The following is an 18,571-nucleotide window of genomic DNA, read 5'->3' on the forward strand; positions in this document are numbered from 1 at the left end:
TAGTTGGTATTATTCCCAGTAAAGTTCCAGGCCTGGGACTTCAGTAACCTTCAGGATTGATGAGTCAGCTCCACATCACATCACACCACATGGTAGCCGCCAATTATGTGGGTAATAGGGCAATCTGCTGTGTAACTGAAAACCAACACTCCAAATTCACATTCACTTCTGCAGAAAAATCATAGTGTTAGAATGTTAGAGCTGTAGTATTCAGTGGAAATACTGAATACAGTTTCCCTGCCCTTGCCATTTTCTAGGGATTTAAAATTAGGGGGAATAGGGTTGGGGAAAGATTATTATGAGAACATGAAAGAATGATTGCATCCTTATAATGAAAGTTTGCTCATACAGTAAGATGAATTGACTGCAATAACCTCCTATGAGCATGATGCTTATAAAATGGAGGACTACAAAGCTTGATGACTATTTTAAAATGAAACATACCTTTCTGTCTATAAGAAGTTGATGAAAGATAAAGAGAGGATGAGATGGATTAGATTTGCTCCTGCTCTTGCAGTTTATGCAAAATATTAAATATTTAGCTGGTATTTATGCATAGGACAAAAATTCAGTGGGAGCAGGGTGAGGGTCTTGTTTCTGTTTTCAGCTGCCATTTTATTTAGAGTTTTAATATATTGAATAGTTAGGATATGTTTTAAAATGATGTATGTGTGTATAGTCAGGCACTCTGATAACTGCAATTTTTATTCCATGTATCTTGCCACTGACTGATCAGTGGACAGTAGCCAAAAAAGGTGACTTAGTAAGTGAATCTAAAAAGTGTCATTCATTGTTAGATTTTTAAATAGTCAACATTTTTTGATGCAAGAGATAGCGAATAAGACAGAGAATATCTTATTGCCTTTATATAAATCCATGGTACACCCACATCTTGAATACTGTGTACAGATGTGGTCTCCTCATCTCAAAAAAGATATATTGGCATTAGAAAAGGTTCAGAGAAGGGTAACTAAAATGATTAGGGGTTTGGAATGGGTCCCATATGAGGAGAGATTAAAGAGGCTAAGACTTTTTAGCTTAGAAAAGAGGAGACTAAAGGAGGATATAATAGAGGTATATAAAATCATGAGTTGTGTGGAGAAAGTGAATAAGGAAAAGTTATTTACAGTGGAGTTGCGGGGGTTAGGTTCTAAAGTCAGCGTGTAAGGTGAAAATCCCTTAAATCGCCCATAAAGTACAGTATACTGTACATGGTTGTGTATACAACCCTGTACAATAATATGTATGCAGTAATGTACAATATATAATAGAGTACATATGCAAAATTAAAAATACAGTACTGTAAAATTATATTAAGGGGGTAATTACAGGGGGTCGTCAGGGCTTGATGTTGATCCAGGAGATGGAGGTGACGGGGAGCTTGGGTGACAGAGAGCGAGTCGTAGACAAAGTGGTTGGCTCTGGTTCAGCTTGAGAAGTTGATTGCGTAGGTTCATCTGCTGCTGGTTGTTTCTTTGAAAAACATGGTGATCGGTAGCTGTCGCTGTTGTCTCTTGAGTGGCTCAAACATTTCTTGATACGGTCTCAAATAGTCCATAATACTACGTGTAATTTTGAGGCTTTGTTCCATAGAGGGATCATATTCAGAAATTAAATCATTCAAGTGTTTCGCTGCTTGGAACACTTCAGCAAATTTATGAAGATTCTAACTTGATGGCTCTTCCTGTTTGTCATCATCATCTTTGTCTTCTGTAGACTTTTATCAGTTCCTCTAACTTTGTTAGTCAATGTTTCTCTATGACTCAATTCTTCAATTTCTTCCTCAAGGATGTTGATTAAGCCATCACCACCCACTTGGCTGGCCACCTGAACAATGTGTTTCACTTCTTTGTCAATGGTCAGGAAGCACGTTCTTTCCAGAGGTTTCACCAACATGCATTAACTGCTTCAGGCTTGATTGCCTCCATTGCCTGTTTAATGTAAGTGATGCAATTGGTAATATTGAAGGATTTCCAACTCTATCACATTAAGATTGGGATCAGCATCCATAGCGCTATATATCCGTGAGAACGTAAGCCTCGTGTACGTGGCCTTGAAACAGCGAATCACGCCTTGGTCAAGAGGTTGGAGGTGGTATTTGGGGGGGGGGGGGGGAAAGAGACAACTTCAATGTCATGTGCAAACCAGAGTGCCACAGGGTGGCCAGGAGCATTGTCTATGATCAGCAACACTTTCAAGTCCTTTCTCTTTGAGGTACCGCTTGACCTCTGGAATGAAACACTTGTGGAACCTATCCAGAAATAATGCTGCCGTCACCCAGCAGGAGATTCCTGCCTGTGTTCTGGCAGATTTTTGTTCTTGCCTTTTAGGGCACGGTGATTTGCAGCCCTGTAGAGCAAGCCCAACTTTATTAAATGCCCAGCTGCATTGCCGCAAAACAACAGTCACATGGTCTTTAGCTGCTTTGAAGCCAGGGGCTTGTTTTTCTGACTTTGAAATGTAAGTGCGGTTGGGCATTTTTTCCAGAAGAGCCCAGTCTCATCAGCATTAAAAACTTGTTCCGGAAGATAGCCCTTTTCTTCTATGATTCTCTTTAATTGTTCAGGGTAGGCTTTTGCTGCCTCTTCATTGGCAGATGCAGCTTCACCAGTAGTCTGCACGTTTTTGAGGTTGAAGCGGTTCCTAAAATTGTTAGGCCAACCTTGGCTGGCTTTGAATTCCTTCTCATCAGAAGGCTGTCCCTCCTCTGCAGGCGGTTTGAACATCGCGTAGAGGCTAAGAGCCTTTTCTCGCAACGTGTTGCCATCAATAGGCATACGTTTGCAGTTCATGTCTTCCAGCAATAAATTTAATGCCTTTTCAGTCTTCACTAAAGTCTTATCACACACCTGGCTCGTCACCTTAGCATTTATTGGAGCACTTGATGCCACAGCTTGACAAATTTCTCTCTCGAATCTTGATGGCACAGATGCTAGATTCGTTGTAGCCATATTTATGCGCCACGTTGGAGACAGACATACTATCTCTCACTAAGTCCAACACAGCCAGATTTTCCTCCAGCATTGGAATAGATCATCTGGTGCTCAACCGAAGGAACAGTGAAGTAGTTGGCTTGCGTTTAGGGGCCATGTTGTATGAAAAATATGTATCTTTAAACACTAGAATCACACTCAGTGCGGTGAGAAGCTCACACTATGGGAGGCATGCGGGAACTAAGACGGACTGAGGGAACAGCAGATTCACGTCTCTCATCTCACGCTCACTCTGGGGCATACGCTCATTGCGTGGAATCGCCTGCACTATTTACAGGTATCTTGTTTCTTTTTTTTGCTGAGCGCGTATAGTTAAATGCACATATGATGCGACTCACCTGTACTTGTTCCCATAATACAAGAACTAAGGGCCACCAAATGAAATTAATGGGCAGCAGGTTTAAAACAAATAAAAGGAAGTTCTTCTTCACACAGTGCACAGTCAACGTGTGGAACTCCTTGCCTGAGGAAGTTGGGAAGGCTAGGACTATAACAGGGTTTAAAAGAGAACTAGATAAATTCATGGTGGTTAAGTCCATTAATGGCTATTAGCCAGGATGGTTAAGGAATGGTGTCCCTAGCCTCTGTTTGTTAGAGGGTGCAGATGGGTGGCAGGAGAGAGATCTCCTGTTACCTGTTAAGTTCACTCCCTCTGGGACACCTGGCATTGCTCACTGGCGGTAGACAGGATACTGGGCTGGATGGACCTTTGGTTTGCCCCAGTATGGCCATTCTTATGTTCTTATTGTGATGCTTCCATCAGATATACTTAACTTGTGGCTATGACACTGGACTTGGACTCAGGATTCTGTAGCCAGCTATGTCAGAGATGTCCTGTGTGACTATGGACATCTCAGTGCCTCAGTTTCCCAGCTATATAATATGGGGATAATCATATTTCCACACCTGAGATTCTAAAGATAAATTCATTAACATGTGAGTTGCTCAGATAATATATTGGCAAGTACAGTACTATTAAAATACATTACTACTAGTCTACAAAAAACAAGATGTAAGGACAATCCCAAACAAGATTAACTTGTTCCTTTTTAAGTAATCAACCACATACCTTTGAATGTTTTAAAGGAAAATCCAGAAAGACTTGTTTATATGGAACATAGACCTGCCATTTGTTACCATGAAACTGTTAGAAAAGAGCTTGCAGCACACAGAGAGCCAATAAGGGTTAAGATGCTTTTTAAGGATTAGGTGTCTACTTCTTATAGACTCCACCTAGCTTTCTTGCCTTCTCCCCTCCATGCTCTCACATTCCTTCAACAGGCACTCACACTCCCTCTCCTACGGACAGCCATGTATCCTCCCTTTTTTTCTGCCCAGATATGCTGGCTCTCTCTCTTTCCCCCCCATCCCTCTACTTACATGATCTTGCTGCTGCTTATATTGGGGTGTGCTCCTAATGCTGCGCTGACTTATTATACTGCCACTGTTACAACTTGCTGCTCGCAGTAGACAGCTGGTGGGCCTAGCTCTGCTAGTGCAGACTCTTTTCTTTGCTGGCCACTTCACCATTCAGTTTGCCACACTACTTAACAGTGGAATATGCGGCATCTGGGATCATGCCATATACTCTGTGGGCCATTTACCATTCATGCCAATCAATAAAGGAACAGCTGGCTGAAGAAGAGGTGGCACACTTGGACCCAGCAAAAAGACAGTTGTGACGTGACAGCAACCAGGAGAGAGCAGTGGCTAGCTAAAAAGAGGGGAAACAGGGTTGCCAGGTTATTGGCCACTTCCCAGTTTCACTACAACCAGCTGGGACATTGGGACTGTCCCGCATAATTGGGAAAAACTCAGTGAAAAGGGACAGCTGGTAAATCTGGTATGCATATGTAATCAGTTTGCATTAGAATTATTGATTTTTTTTTTTTTTAAGCGATTGCAAGCCCCTGGTGGCAGGGACGTTGTCTTTTAAACTCTCTAAAAGAGAGAGTATTTTAATGCTAGATAGAGAATAACTTGCAGTTGAATAAATAAATCAGTGCCTGATGACTGAAAATACTTTTTCCTTAAGCTGTGTCAAGAGTAAATTTATTTATCAGCAGAGTTAGAATTCCCACTCTTTGGAAAAGCAACATTTGTTGTATTTTGTTGTTGATCTTCATCTGTATATCTTTGTATTGGTTGTAAACTGCCACGCATCACCATAGTATCTGTAAAATTGAAAGCAAACTCTCTAGTATACTTCATGGAGATTCTGGTACTTCTCCATTTTGGGAATAAAATCTCTGCTTGAGGTAGGGTGTGTGTTTTTCTTTTATTTTTGATTTATTTTTTGTTTTTTTCTTTCTGGTTGATTTGTTTCATATTTGGCGGGGCGGGGAGTTTTAGGTTTTTAAATTTCTTTATTTCTTTGGTTGGGTTTTTTTGGCCTGAAGGGGTATCAGTGTTGTGAATGTCATTCTTATGGTGGAAAAAAGCTTAAAACTGAAATTTATGAGAAAAAGCTGTTTTTGAAGGTCAGAAATGCCTGTTGTGAGGGAGAATTTGCCCCTGACAGTAGCTAATGAGGTGAAAGGTCAAAAGTTTGCCTGTACTTGATATATGGCAGTAGTGTGACAGCAAGTTAAAGGTCACATAAAATTGGCAAATGATGCAGCAAATCAATATTTAGTGATAAAACAGTTGGTACAATTAGTTTGTTAATCAACAGTGTATGTGCAAAGAACTTGATTTAGTGCAGTCAATTTACTTCAAAAGATTTCACTGGGAATTTGTTGAAGTGGGTAAAAAAACACCAAAGTATTCAAGCAGTAGTGTGGTAATTATAGTAATCCACAGCATAGCTCATTTTATAAGGCAGAAAATGTTGTAGTTTAAATTTTGAGGCAGAAGATATCAATTCAATTTATGAAGAATTAGCAACAAACTGGTCAACTTGTTTTCTCTCACTGCTATTCAAGGGATTCAGAGAGAGGCCTGGAAACTTGGATCATGTGCAGTAAGTTTGTATGTTAGGGTGAACTATGCAGTTACTGTTCAATCTGCATCAAAATCTTTGCTTTAATCCTCTATTTTCAGGGCTTTATTACATGCAAGTGCAAGTCCAAATGAAATCTGCCTGATGAGGTGGCAGCTCAATGGTTAAAAGAAAAATCAGTTTGTCTGGTTTTGATTTTGGTTGTTAAAAATCATTTAAAAAAACTACAACACACTGCAGGGTATTACTGCTGAGGGATTTTTAGTTGACAAATTAGTCATAAGGGGAAGGACCTGAACCTCTAGCAAGTCACAAGACTGAGGCTGAACCATATGAAATTTGATTGTGTCCTCCATTTTGGGTGGGAGAGGGAGCTTAGAGAGACTATTTTGAGGGAGAATGAGTGCATCACAATAATTAGTTCAGAATAATAACAGTCCACACTTCTAAACAGAGAAACCATCAAACTGCAGGGCAGACTAACCCAAGATATTTAAAAGACAAAGACCTAACATACTGTGACAAAGTTCCTCTTCTATCTTGGTGGGTCCTGCGCTTATTGGCAGATTTTCTTGCCTCAGAGATTCACCATGTGGGTTGGGGAACAGCCCAGAGACCTTCCCCTCTGGAAGAACCCACAGTCCAGGTCAATTGAGAGGTTTGGGGGGAAACCCAGGCCCACCCTCTATTCCAGGTTCCAGCCCAGGGCCCTGTGGACTACAGCTGTCTATAGTGCCTCCTGTAACAGCTGCATGACAGCTCCAACTCCCTGGGCTACTTCCCCATGGCCTCCTCCAAACACCTTCCTTATTCTCACCACATGACCTTCCTCCTGGTGTCTGATAACGCTTGTGCTCCTCGGTCCTCCAGCAGCTCACCCTCCCACTCTCAGCTCCTTGCACCTCTTGCTCCCAGCTCCTCACACTCCCACCACAAACTGAAGTGAGCTCCTTTTTAAAACCCTGGTGCCCTGATTAGCCTGCCTTAATTGATTCTAGCAGCTTCTTCTTAATTGGCTCCAGGTGTTCTAATTAGCCTGCCTGCCTTAACTGGTTCTAGCAGGTTCCTGATTACTCTAGTGCAGCCCCTGCTCTGGTCACTCAGGGAACAGAAAACTACTCATCCAGTGACCAGTATATTTGCCCTCTACCAGACTCCTGTACCTCACTGGTCTGGGTCTGTTACAATACTTTTTCTTAGAGTTATACTGTAGCAACTGTGTACATATCAAAGTGATTTAAATTATGGCAGGGAAACAACACTTTGCAGTCAAATAACACTTTGCAGTCAATTTCAATCTTCCACATCTTTGTTGCTGTCACAGTTCTCAGTAATGCTTGCAGAGCTGACTTTTGTTCAAAGCTGTCTTGTCAACTCAGCATCCCAGTAAATATATATTTTGTTTTCATACAGAAGCCATATAAAGTAAAGTACTGCCACTCAGCTATTCAGATTTATTCCCATTGAAGAAAATTATTTTTTCCATCCATCGCTTAAGATTTGGGGAAACCATTGGCTCAAATTCAGCCCTGGAGGAAGTGGATGCATCTTTCCTTATTTAAATGGAGTTATGCATACCAGGGCTAAACTTAGCTTCATTTTCTCTTGTTCCTGTAATGCTGTTTCCTTTCTTTTGAAATTTCTGAAGACTCCTTTCCTTTTCACTATTCCCCAATCCCCAAAAGTTAAATTTTAGTATCACTGGAAGAGAGTACCCTTCGTCTGCCTCTGTGGGAGGGATTCTGTACTGCCCCTCAATGCAAAGAATGTTATCACAATCATCACATCCACTAGAATATTTTAAACTAATTTTTCCATCAAGTCTGCAGATCCTTTTCTCTCATTGCCAAATGGTTTGTCCCAAATTTTTAGGTACCCTGTTCTTGCTTGGGTCTCAACATAAAACCCAATGTATTTTTTTTAAACTTACCTATTTCCTCAGTTATTCTACCATTTTTTTTTAATCCTCAGTCTTTACATGCACCAGCCTGTGTTCCAGTTGGGCAATTTGGTTCTCCACTGCTGTCAGTCTTGCTGAAACATTTTTCATTCAGATTCTAATGAGGTTACTGATCAGTGTACAAAATCCAGTTTTTCACTCATGGACTCTCTAAGTACTCTCAGTGAGCTGTATTGTTGGTGGTAATGATGCAGTTTGGGTCACTAGAGGCCTGAAGTACTGTGTTCAGTCAGACCCTGGGGATGAGAGGGAAGGAGTGCTTCATGTCACTTACAAATGATTTCTACAGCTAATTAAGGATCTGCTGTAAAGAAGATCTTGATCCTTTCTTCTTCACCTGGAGGCGTTGTAGCTGTGGCGGGGGGCCTCAAGGATGCTGGCGCAGACGATTTTGGACTGTCTCACAATGTTAGCATTGCTTGATGGTGTGTGTTGTTTGGTTTTTGTGTTAAAAACACCAACAAATGCATTCTTTTACTCACTAAAAAATTCACTATTGGAAGATGAGCCTTCCAGAACTCATATTGTCTGCCTTGTGGATAATGGAAAGCAACTGTGTTAACCTAACACTGAGGTTTAAATGTCCTTTTGAGGGTCTCAATTTGAGATCCCCAACATCCAAAGAAGGTGGAAGAGTAAAAAGGTTCTATTTTCTGTTTGCTGTTTTAGGGACAATAGTTTGGAGCTATCCAAGGCCCAGGCCCCTGAAGATTTAAATATTTTTTAATGACTAAATAAAGATTCAAATTGGGGGAAAAAAAACACCATCGATCTTGGGGTTATGTTGCACTGTTGTTTTTAGGCCAAAATCCTCATTCTTTTCAAAGGGATCTCTTGCTTGGATCCTTGGAATCCATCCTCCTCACCTAAGGGTAGGGTAAAGCAAATTTTGCTGCAAGGATTCATGAGCTGGTTTCTAATGTAATAGTTGACATGTCCTGATATAGTCTCTTCTGCCAACTTCGTAGCTCAAATGTCCTAACTGATGTCATCTTTAACAGCTGAGATCTTTTGGGTAGACTTCAGAATATTTATTATTTCAATTTTTATTAAGGGAGTAGTTTGTCCTTTGGAATTTAACTATAAAGGAGGGTCTGAGTGTTCGCTGCCTGGCCCCTTTATGTACTTATTTACATGTGTGAAATGCTGTCACCTGTGTAAGTGTGTGTGTGTGTGTGTGTGTGTGTAATGTTGATTTAATAACATTTAAAACCATCATGCACTCACTCTGAGCAGGTGAAAATGACTATACATGGTGCAAGGCAGTAGAGAATCAAGCCCCTAATATCTGAATACATGTGTAATATCCATAAATAGGGCTTTTGTTTGTTCACAGTAACACTGAAAATATGTAGGGCCTTTTCCTTTGCTTGCATCCAAAGAAACTGAAAAGGGATTTACTGATTGCTGTTCTTCAAACATAGCACCATTCTGTTGGGGTGCATTGTTTTTCCCTGAAGTATTATTTTTATCTATAAAAATATTCTTCTGGGGGTTGGAGTGGGACACTTGAAATTAGTATGATTTGTGTTTTACTTTTTTCCTTAGTGTCTACAGCAATCCAGGAATGTTTCCGCAAGACAAAGGCATGTAGAGAGCTATGTGTATCAAAGCTAATTTTACAAGTACATAGAGGATTCTGAGAGTCTCTAGCTGCTGACAGTTTACTTTCTGTTCACTAGCAGTGTGGAAAAAAATCATTAGAGAGCTTTGCTCACTCTGTCATCTGTTAACCCTTTGTTGTGTAATGATGCCAGTAACATTTTATTCATGCCTTTGAAAGAGAAAAGAAACTTCAAAATTTTTCCGAATGAGAAATAGTTGTTTAAAAACTGCCAGGCAAAGACTGACTATTAATTATTACCTCATGTGTTGAACACTCCTTGTTTGCAAATGGATTGCATTCTTTCTCATCCCCTCTAGCCATATTTATCACTGGCTGTTTTTTATTACAGTTGTTTCTCCAGAGAATTTCACAGATGCTGCTTTTTAAAATTTCATTTGCGTAAGAAAGAGAATTGATTTACATGTGCAGCCAAGCATTGGTATTAATGATTGATGAGGTTAAGAGCTGATGGTAACATCTCTGCTGACCTGCTTGTTGGCAAAAACATGCATTCCTGATGGCTTAGTATTATGCAGCAAAGCTTGGTAATGATAAATACAGCAATAATTAGGCTCATAGCAGTGCCTCCTTACCCACACTTGCCTTTCATTTATAATTTTTATACGCAAATTTTATAAAATTAATTGTGATATAGCCATCCATAGAATAGGGACAATACGAATGCTAGCAGTTAAAGGGTTTCTGCCTAACTGACATGGTCAACCCTGACCTGGAGAGGTCAGTTCAGTGAGAGGGTACTTCAGTCAATTCTTTAACAAGCGCGACTACCTAACAATGCACCAGTAGTTGTAGTGGACCAAATCCTTCTCTCAGTTATACCAGTATAACTGAGATCAAGATTTGATCCAGTGGGTTTAATGATGTGGTTGCATGACCAGAACTGGACTGATACCAACTTAATTCATACACAGAGCAACTGTCACATGGTAATTACTTCTGATCACTATTGACTTGGTCCAGAATCAAACCAGCACCATATATGTGCAAGATTCTATATAATGATCTATATATATTTTAACCATATCTTTTATCTAATAAATTCAAAGATGATCCAAGACATAAAATATTTCTTCCAACACGATCAGTCTTACTTTCCTAATTTCTTTAAATAGAACATGAATCCATCTTCATCCATGGTGTCCAGTGACTAGAAGTAGGTAAAATGGCCAGTGTTTCCTCGCACTCACGCTGTGCAGTTGTAAATGATGCTTTCTTCCTCTTTTCTGACACTTTGGAAACAGGGGTAACTGTTCTATAAAATTAGTGGCCATTTGTTCTAAAAATCTAGTTGAGCTAATTTTTTAAAAATTAAACATTCAGAGTGGGCCACGTTCTCTTACATATATTGTTATTCACTTAGTGGCCTGAGATCTGTACCATGAAGTCGATTTCCAGCTTGACAAATGCCCATACTGCTTCTGCTCCTCTGCTGTCAATGATGTCAGTAGAGGAGCCCCTGCAAGATTTTAATGGCTTTTCTTCCTTCCTTCTAAACAAACATTATGAAAATTCTTGGCAAACCAGCACCAGCCCTCTTTAAGTCTGAACTGCTCTTTGAAAGTTTACATAGAAGCATATTAACAGCTGTAAGAGCAGTTATGATAGGGAGAAAGATTTTTGGAGTTTTACATGAACTGAAAGTTGGGAAAACCTTGTCAAGGATTATCCCATGACTGCAAAAAACTGGTTCATTTTTATATGCAGTTTTTTTTTTTTTCAGTCAACATCTTGGGCTGTAGGAATCCCCACAGCTTTTCATCAGTTTGAGGGCATTATGAAAAGAAAAAGCAGATAGTTTTTGTTTGCACAGGTACATCTAGTATAACCATGTAGGTCGGGACTCGGCCTGAGTTGTTGCAAAAACATCACTGAAAGCATTTTCCAAAGGTAGTAATAGCATTTAAAGAGGAACAGCTGCAGTGTTTTATAAAATTAGTGGCTATTTGCTCTAAAAATCTAGTTGAGCTAATTGTTTTTAAATGTTTTAAAATCTTGTGGGGCTGAAGGCATATAGACACTTGGCCCTCAACCTCGTGTACCTCACACCATATCCAAATCAGACATATTTTAGGTGTACCCATACCTCGGTCCCTAAATGTACAGTTGTATGAAATTTAATCAATAGGAGATGAGTTACTGCCTCATTTATCTCTCAGTATGTATATACAGCTGTTGTCGTTGTTTATATAGCATAGAGATTAAACATTTGTAGTGTGCTGACAGTCATCAGTGTTGATCAGCATTCTTTTAATTTACTTAGGGTATGTCTACACTACAAAATTAGGTCGAATTTATAGAAGCCGGTTTTATAGAAATCGGTTGTATACAGCTGATTGTGTGTGTCCCCACATAAAATGCATTAAGTCGGTGGACCGCGTCCACAGTACCGAGACTAGCGTCGACTTCTGGAGCGTTGCACTGTGGGTAGCTATCCCACAGTTCCCGCAGTCTCCGCCGCCCATTGGAATTCTGGGTTGAGATCCCAATGCCTGAATGATGTAAAACAGTGTTGCGGGGGGTTCTGGGTACATGTCGTCAGGCACCTCCCCCTCCGTCAGAGCAACAGCAGACAATCGATTCACGCCTTTTTACCTGTGTTACCTGTGCAGACAACATACCACGCCAAGCATGGAGCCCGCTCAGCTCAGCTCACCTCACCGTCACCATATGTCCTCTGGGTGCCGGAGACGTGGTACTGCATTGCTACACAGCAGCAGCTAATTGCCTTTTTGGCAGTATGACTGGTAGCCTTCATTAGCGATCTGGGTGCTGGCAGACGTGGGGCTGGCAGACGTGGGGCTGCATTGCACACAGCAGCAGCCCCTTGCCTTTTGGTAGAAGATGGTATATTACGACTGATATCCATCGTCGTTGTACTGCAGTGGCTGTCAATCATGAGCACCTGGGCAGACATGCTCAGTCCTATTGAACTGTCTCGACGATGATTGCTATCAGTTGTAGTATGCTATTTTCTGCCAAGCGCCCAGTATTTTCTGCCAAGCACCCAGAAGATGCCGAGGGCTATCAGTCATGCTGCACCGTCGTCTGCCAGCTTAAGATGTAAAAAATAGATTTGTTCTGTATTCATTTGCTTCCCCCTCCCTCCGTGAAATCAACGGCCTGCTAAACCCAGGGTTTTGAGTTCAAACTTTGGGGGGGGCCATTCTGTGTGACAGTTGTTTGTGTTTCTCCCTGATGCACAGCCACCTTTGTTGATTTTAATTCCCCGTACCTGTATGCCATGTCATCACTCGCCCCTCCCTCGCTCCCTCCCTCCGTCAGATACTAGTTTCGTGCCTTTTTTCAGACCAGACGCCATAGCACTGGGATCATGGAGCCCGCTTAGATCACTGCAGCAATTATGAGCACTATGAACACCACGCGCATTGTCCTGGAGTATATGCAGAGCCAGGACATGCCAAAGCAAAACCAGGACCAGCCGAGGAGGCGATTGCAGCGCGGCGACGAGAGTGATGAGGAAATCGACATGGACATAGACCTCTCACAAGGCACAGGCCCCAGCAATGTGCAAATCATGGTGTTACTGGGGCAGGTTCATGCCGTGGAACGCCGATTCTGGGCCCGGGAAACAAGCACAGACTGGTGGGACAGCATTGTGCTGCAGGTGTGGGATGATTCCCAGTGGCTGCGAAACTTTCACATGCGTAAGAGCACTTTCATGGAACTTTGTGACTTGCTTTCCCCTGCCCTGAATCGCCAGAATACCAGGATAAGAGTAGCCCTCACAGTTGAGAAGCGAGTGGCGATAGCCCTGTGGAAGCTTGCAACGCCAGACAGCTACCGGTCAGTCGGGAATCAATTTGGAGTGAGCAAATCTACTGTGGGGGTTGCTGTGACCAAGTTGCCAGGGCAATCAAAGACCTGGTGATATCAAGGGTAGTGACTCTGGGAAACGTGCAGGCCATAGTGGATGGCTTTGCTGCAATGGGATTCCCAAACTGTGGTGGGGCGATAGACGGAACCCATATCCCTATCTTGGCACCGAAGCACCAAGCCACCGAGTACATAAACCGCAAGGGGTACTTTTCAATGCTGCTGCAAGCCCTGGTGGATCACAAGGGACGTCTCACCAACATCAATGTGGGATGGCCGGGAAGGTACATGATGCTCGCGTCTTCAGGCACTCTGGTCTGTTTCGAAAGCTGGAGGAAGGGACTTTCTTCCCGGACCAGAAAATAACCGTTGGGGATGTTGAAATGCCTATCGTGATCCTTGGGGACCCAGCCTACCCCTTAATGCCATGGCTCATGAAGCCGTACACAGGCAGCCTGGACAGTAGTCAGGACCTGTTCAAATACAGGCTGAGCAAGTGCCGAATGGTGGTGGAATGTGCATTTGGATGTTTAAAAGCGCGCTGGCGCAGCTTACTGACTCGCTCAGACCTCAGCGAAAAGAATATCCCCATTGTTATTGCTGCTTGCTGTGCGCTCCACAATATCTGTGAGAGGAAGGGGGAGACATTTATGGCGGGGTTGGAGGTTGAGGCACATCGCCTGGCCACTGATTATGCGCAGCCAGACACCAGGGTGGTTAGAAGAGCACAGCAGGGCGCGGTGCGCATCAGAGGAGCTTTGAAAACGAGTTTTGTGACTGGCCAGGCTACGGTGTGAAACTTCTGTTTGTTTCTCCTTGATGAACCCTCCGCCCCCCACACCCGGTTCACTCTACTTCCCTGTAAAACCAACCACCCCACCCTCCCCTCCCCCCTTCGAGCACTGCTTGCAGAGGCAATAAAGTCATTATTACTTCACATTCATGCATTCTATATTAATTCATCACACAACTAGGGGGTTGTGTGCCAAGGTAGCCCGGGATGGGTGGGGGAGGAGGGAAGGAAAAGGACACACTGCAGTTTAAAACTTTAACTCTTATTGAAGGCCAGCCTTCTGATGCTCAGGCAATCATCTGGGGTGGAGTGACTGGGTGGCCGGAGGCCCCCCCCACCGTGTTCTTGGGCATCTGGGTGAGGAGGCTATGGAACTTGGGGAGGAGGGCTGTTGGTTACACAGGGGCTGTAGCGGCGGTCTCTGCTCCTGCTGCCTTTCCTGCAGCTCGACCATAGGCTGGAGCATATCAGTTTGATGCTCCAGCAGCCGGAGCATCGACTCTTGCCTTCTGTCTGCAAGCTGACACCACCTATCATCTTCAGCCCGCAACTTGCTCTGTTCATCCTGCGATTCAGCCCGCCACCTCTCCTCTCGTTCATACTGTGCTTTTCTGTAGTCTGACATTGACTGCCTCCACACATTCTGCTGTGCTCTTTCAGCGTGGGAGGACATCTGGAGCTCTGAGAACATGTCATCCCGAGTCCGCCGTTTTCTCCTTCTAATCTTCACTAGCCTCTGTGAAGGAGAAACATTTGCAGCTGGTGGAGGAGAAGGGAGAGGTGGTTAAAAAAGACACATTTTAGAGAACAATGGGTATACTTTTTCACGTTAAATTTTGCTGTTCACATTACACAGCACATGTGCTTTTGTTACAAGGTCGCATTTTTCCTCTTATATTGAGGGCCTGCCGGTTTGGTGTGAGAGATCACTCACGCAGTGCCAGGCAACAGATTTTGGCTTGCAGGCAGCCATGGTAAGCCACAGTCTTTTGGCTTTTTTAACCTTCTTAACATGTGGGAATGGTTTCAAACAGTAACACCCTCATTTCCCATTCCAAGCACCCGTTGGGTTGGCCATTTGAAATGGGTTTGCAATGTAAAAGGAGGGGCTGCGGTTTCTGGGTTAACATACAGCACAAACCCAACTAACCCTCCTCCCCCTCCACACCCAATTATTGGGGATGATCACTTCACCCCTCCCCCCACCGCATGGCTAACAGCGGGGAACATTTCTGTTCAGCAGAGCAGGAAGGGGCACCTCTGAATGTTCCCTTAATAAAATCGCCCCATTTCAACCAGGTGACTGTGAATGATATCACTCTCCTGAGGATAACAAAGAGCGATAAGGAATGGATGTTGTCTGCATGCCAGCAAACACCGGGACCATACGCTGCCACGCTTTGTTATGCAATGATTCCAGACTACGTGCTACTGGCCTGGCGTGGTAAAGTGTCCTACCATGGCGGACGGGATAAGGCAGCCCTCCCCAGAAACCTTTTGCAATGGCTTTGGGAGTACATGAAGGAGAGCTTTCTGGAGATGTCCCTGGAGGATTTCCGCTCCATCCCTATACACGTTAACAGACTTTTCCAGTAGCTGTACTGGCCGCGATTGCCAGGGCAAATTAATCATTAAACACATTTGCTTTTAAACCATGTGTAATATTTACAAAGGTACACTCACCAGAGGTCCCCTGTGTGCCCTCAGGGTCTGGGAGCACGCCTTGGATGAGTTCGGGGGTTACTGGCTCCAGGTCCAGGGTGATAAACATATCCTGGCTGTTGGGGGAAACCGGTTTCTCCGCTTCCTTGCTGCTGTGAGCTATCTACATTATCTTCATCCTCATCTTCCTCGTACCCCGAACCCGCTTCCCTGTGTATTTCTCCAGTGACGGAGTCATAGGACACGGTTGGGGTAGTGGTGGCTGCACCCCCTAGCATAGCATGCAGCGCCGCGTAGAAGCGGCATGTTTGCGGCTCTGCCCCGGACCTTCCGTTTGCCTCTCTGGCTTTGTGGTAGGCTTGCCTTAGCTCCTTAATTTTCACGCAGCACTGCTGTGCGTCCCTGTTATGGCCTCTGTCCTTCATGGCCTTGGAGACCTTTTCTAATATTTTGCCATTTTGTTTACTGCTACGGAGTTCAGCTAGCACTGATTCATCTCCCCATATGGCGAGCAGATCCTGTACCTCCCGTTCGGTCCATGATGGAGCTCTTTTGAGATCCTAGGACTCCATCACGGTTACCTGTGCTGATGAGCTCTGCATGGTCACCTGTGCTCTCCACGCTGGGCAAACAGGAAATGAAATTCAAAGGTTCGCGGGGCTTTTCCTGTCTACCTGGTCAGTGCATCTGAGTTGAGAGTGCTGTCCAGAGCGGTCACAATGAAGCACTGTGGGATAGCTCCCAGAGGCCAATAACGTCCACACTACCCCAATTCCGACCCGCTAAGGCCGATTTTATCGCTAATCCCCTCGTCGGAGGTGGAGTAAAGAAACCAGTTTAAAGGGCCCTTTAAGTCGAAAGAAAGGGCTTCGTCGTGTGAACGTGTCCAGGCTTAATTTGATTTAACGCAGCTAAAGTCGACCTAAACTCGTAGTGTAGACCAGGCCTTAGATACAAATCCAAATTGCAGTTACAGAAGTGTAAACTGGGGCAGTTTCACTGAAGTCAGAATTTGATTCTTTGTGTTAAACTGGAATTGTGCATCCTTACATATACTTTGGCATGAAACAGAAATTTCATTCATTGCCACCAAATTATCATATAGGAAATCTTTGCAGTAAGTGAAGGACAACCGTTTTTTTGTTCTCCTCCCAACACTAAAGGCCATATTCTATAGACTGGCTAATCTTTTCACTGAGGAAGCCAGCAGAATCCTTGACATATTACATTTTAGAGGGCCCTCTAAACTTTAGAGTCTAAAGCTTCTGTGGTAAAGGAATTAGATGGAGGTTTTATTGAAGTTAGGCCTAAATATGTGTTTCAGTTGGGGAGATACAGGTGAATGTATGAAAATCAAGTTACAGATTGGAATGCTAACCCTAAATCTTGCTGTCAAGGAGTGATGCCTGCCCCTCCCCCATTCACCAGTACATACTTTCATGCTCTCTTTCAAGTAACATAAATAGAAAAAAATAGCTGGCGCAATTACTGAGTTTCTTTAAGCTGTCCGTATTTGTGACAGGATCCCTGGGTACACCCTGGAACTGGGATACTGTTGTGCCTCCTTAACTTTCCAGCCTGGGCTGTCTCTCACGGTGCTTTGCTAGTGACAGGCAGCAAACCTCTCCGGGTGCTGCTCTCACTCAGCACAACAGCATGTGGAGCCACACATCCAACTAGATTGCAAAGATGGTCCCTGAGCCTCTCACAAATCACACACAGAAGGGCACCAGCAAATCTCCCAAGCCCCTTGCCTTGCATCCAAGAACTGAGCCATCTTGCCCTGGTCAGAAGCCTGACCAGGGTAAGTTCATTGCCCAGTCCACCCCTCGATGTGGAGAGGAGACACACGAACCTTTGTAAACTCAGCTGAGATTTCCCAAGCACTTCAAGCAAACCACACTGTTTTAGGTAAAATCTGAAACAGATTTATTAACTACAGAAAAGATAGATTTTAAGTGATTCTAAGTTTTAGGCACAAAAGGTCAAAGAAAATAAAATGTAAGCACCAGTCTAAATCTTAAACCTTATTAGACTAGGTATTTGGATCAAGCAGTTTTCTCGCCCCAGCAGATGTTACAGTTCTTAACACACAGGCTTCCCCTTTAAGCCTGGGACCAGTTTCCTCAGTTCAAGTCTTTGTCTTCTCAGCGTTAGCATAGGTAGGAGAAGAGAGAGGCCAAAGCATGATGCCACTGTCTCCTATTTTATATCTTCATTCCATGTGCCTGGAAGATACTAGCCTAGTGGGCTTTGCTTAGTCACAGGATTGAGCAATCCCCCTGGTGTGGTCTTGTGCAACTGAGTCATAAAGTTGAGCAGTCCCCATTGCGTGGTGCTTGCGCAACTGTCATTGAATTGTTAATCCCTTGTTTACTATTCTCCTGGTGGTCAATGGCTGGTGATAATCGTTCTATGCCCACCAGGGTGTTGGTCACCTCCTTTGTTGTTGTCACTGGAGAATTAGCATTGGGCGACTCCCAAACTCACAACATACTTCACTAACAACCATACAGCAAAATCTCATAACGTCATACACACTAACAATATACATATTTGGACAGAACAGTGGGTTTCAGCAGATCAGGATCTTTCACATGATATCTTACATGGCATGCTTTGTATGAAATATATCATAATTATATGACACAGGTGAATATGGGGTTTCCAGGATGCTGCTTCAAGGTACTTCCCCACAGTATTATTAGCCAAAAATCTTTAAATACAATCTCTCCTCTTAAATTATACTACCCATTTTGTA

General features: G+C 43.3%; 1 protein-coding gene across 1 annotated transcript in view; it reads left to right on the forward strand.

Moving 5' to 3' along the window:
- The window catches only part of MAP1B (microtubule associated protein 1B), a 119,634-nt gene that overhangs the window by 63,280 nt on the left and 37,783 nt on the right, over window positions 1-18,571 (forward strand). The gene's annotated exons all lie outside the window — the stretch shown is intronic.

This window comes from Malaclemys terrapin, chromosome 6 (assembly GCF_027887155.1).
Source record: "Malaclemys terrapin pileata isolate rMalTer1 chromosome 6, rMalTer1.hap1, whole genome shotgun sequence".
Taxonomy (NCBI): Eukaryota; Metazoa; Chordata; order Testudines; family Emydidae; genus Malaclemys; species Malaclemys terrapin.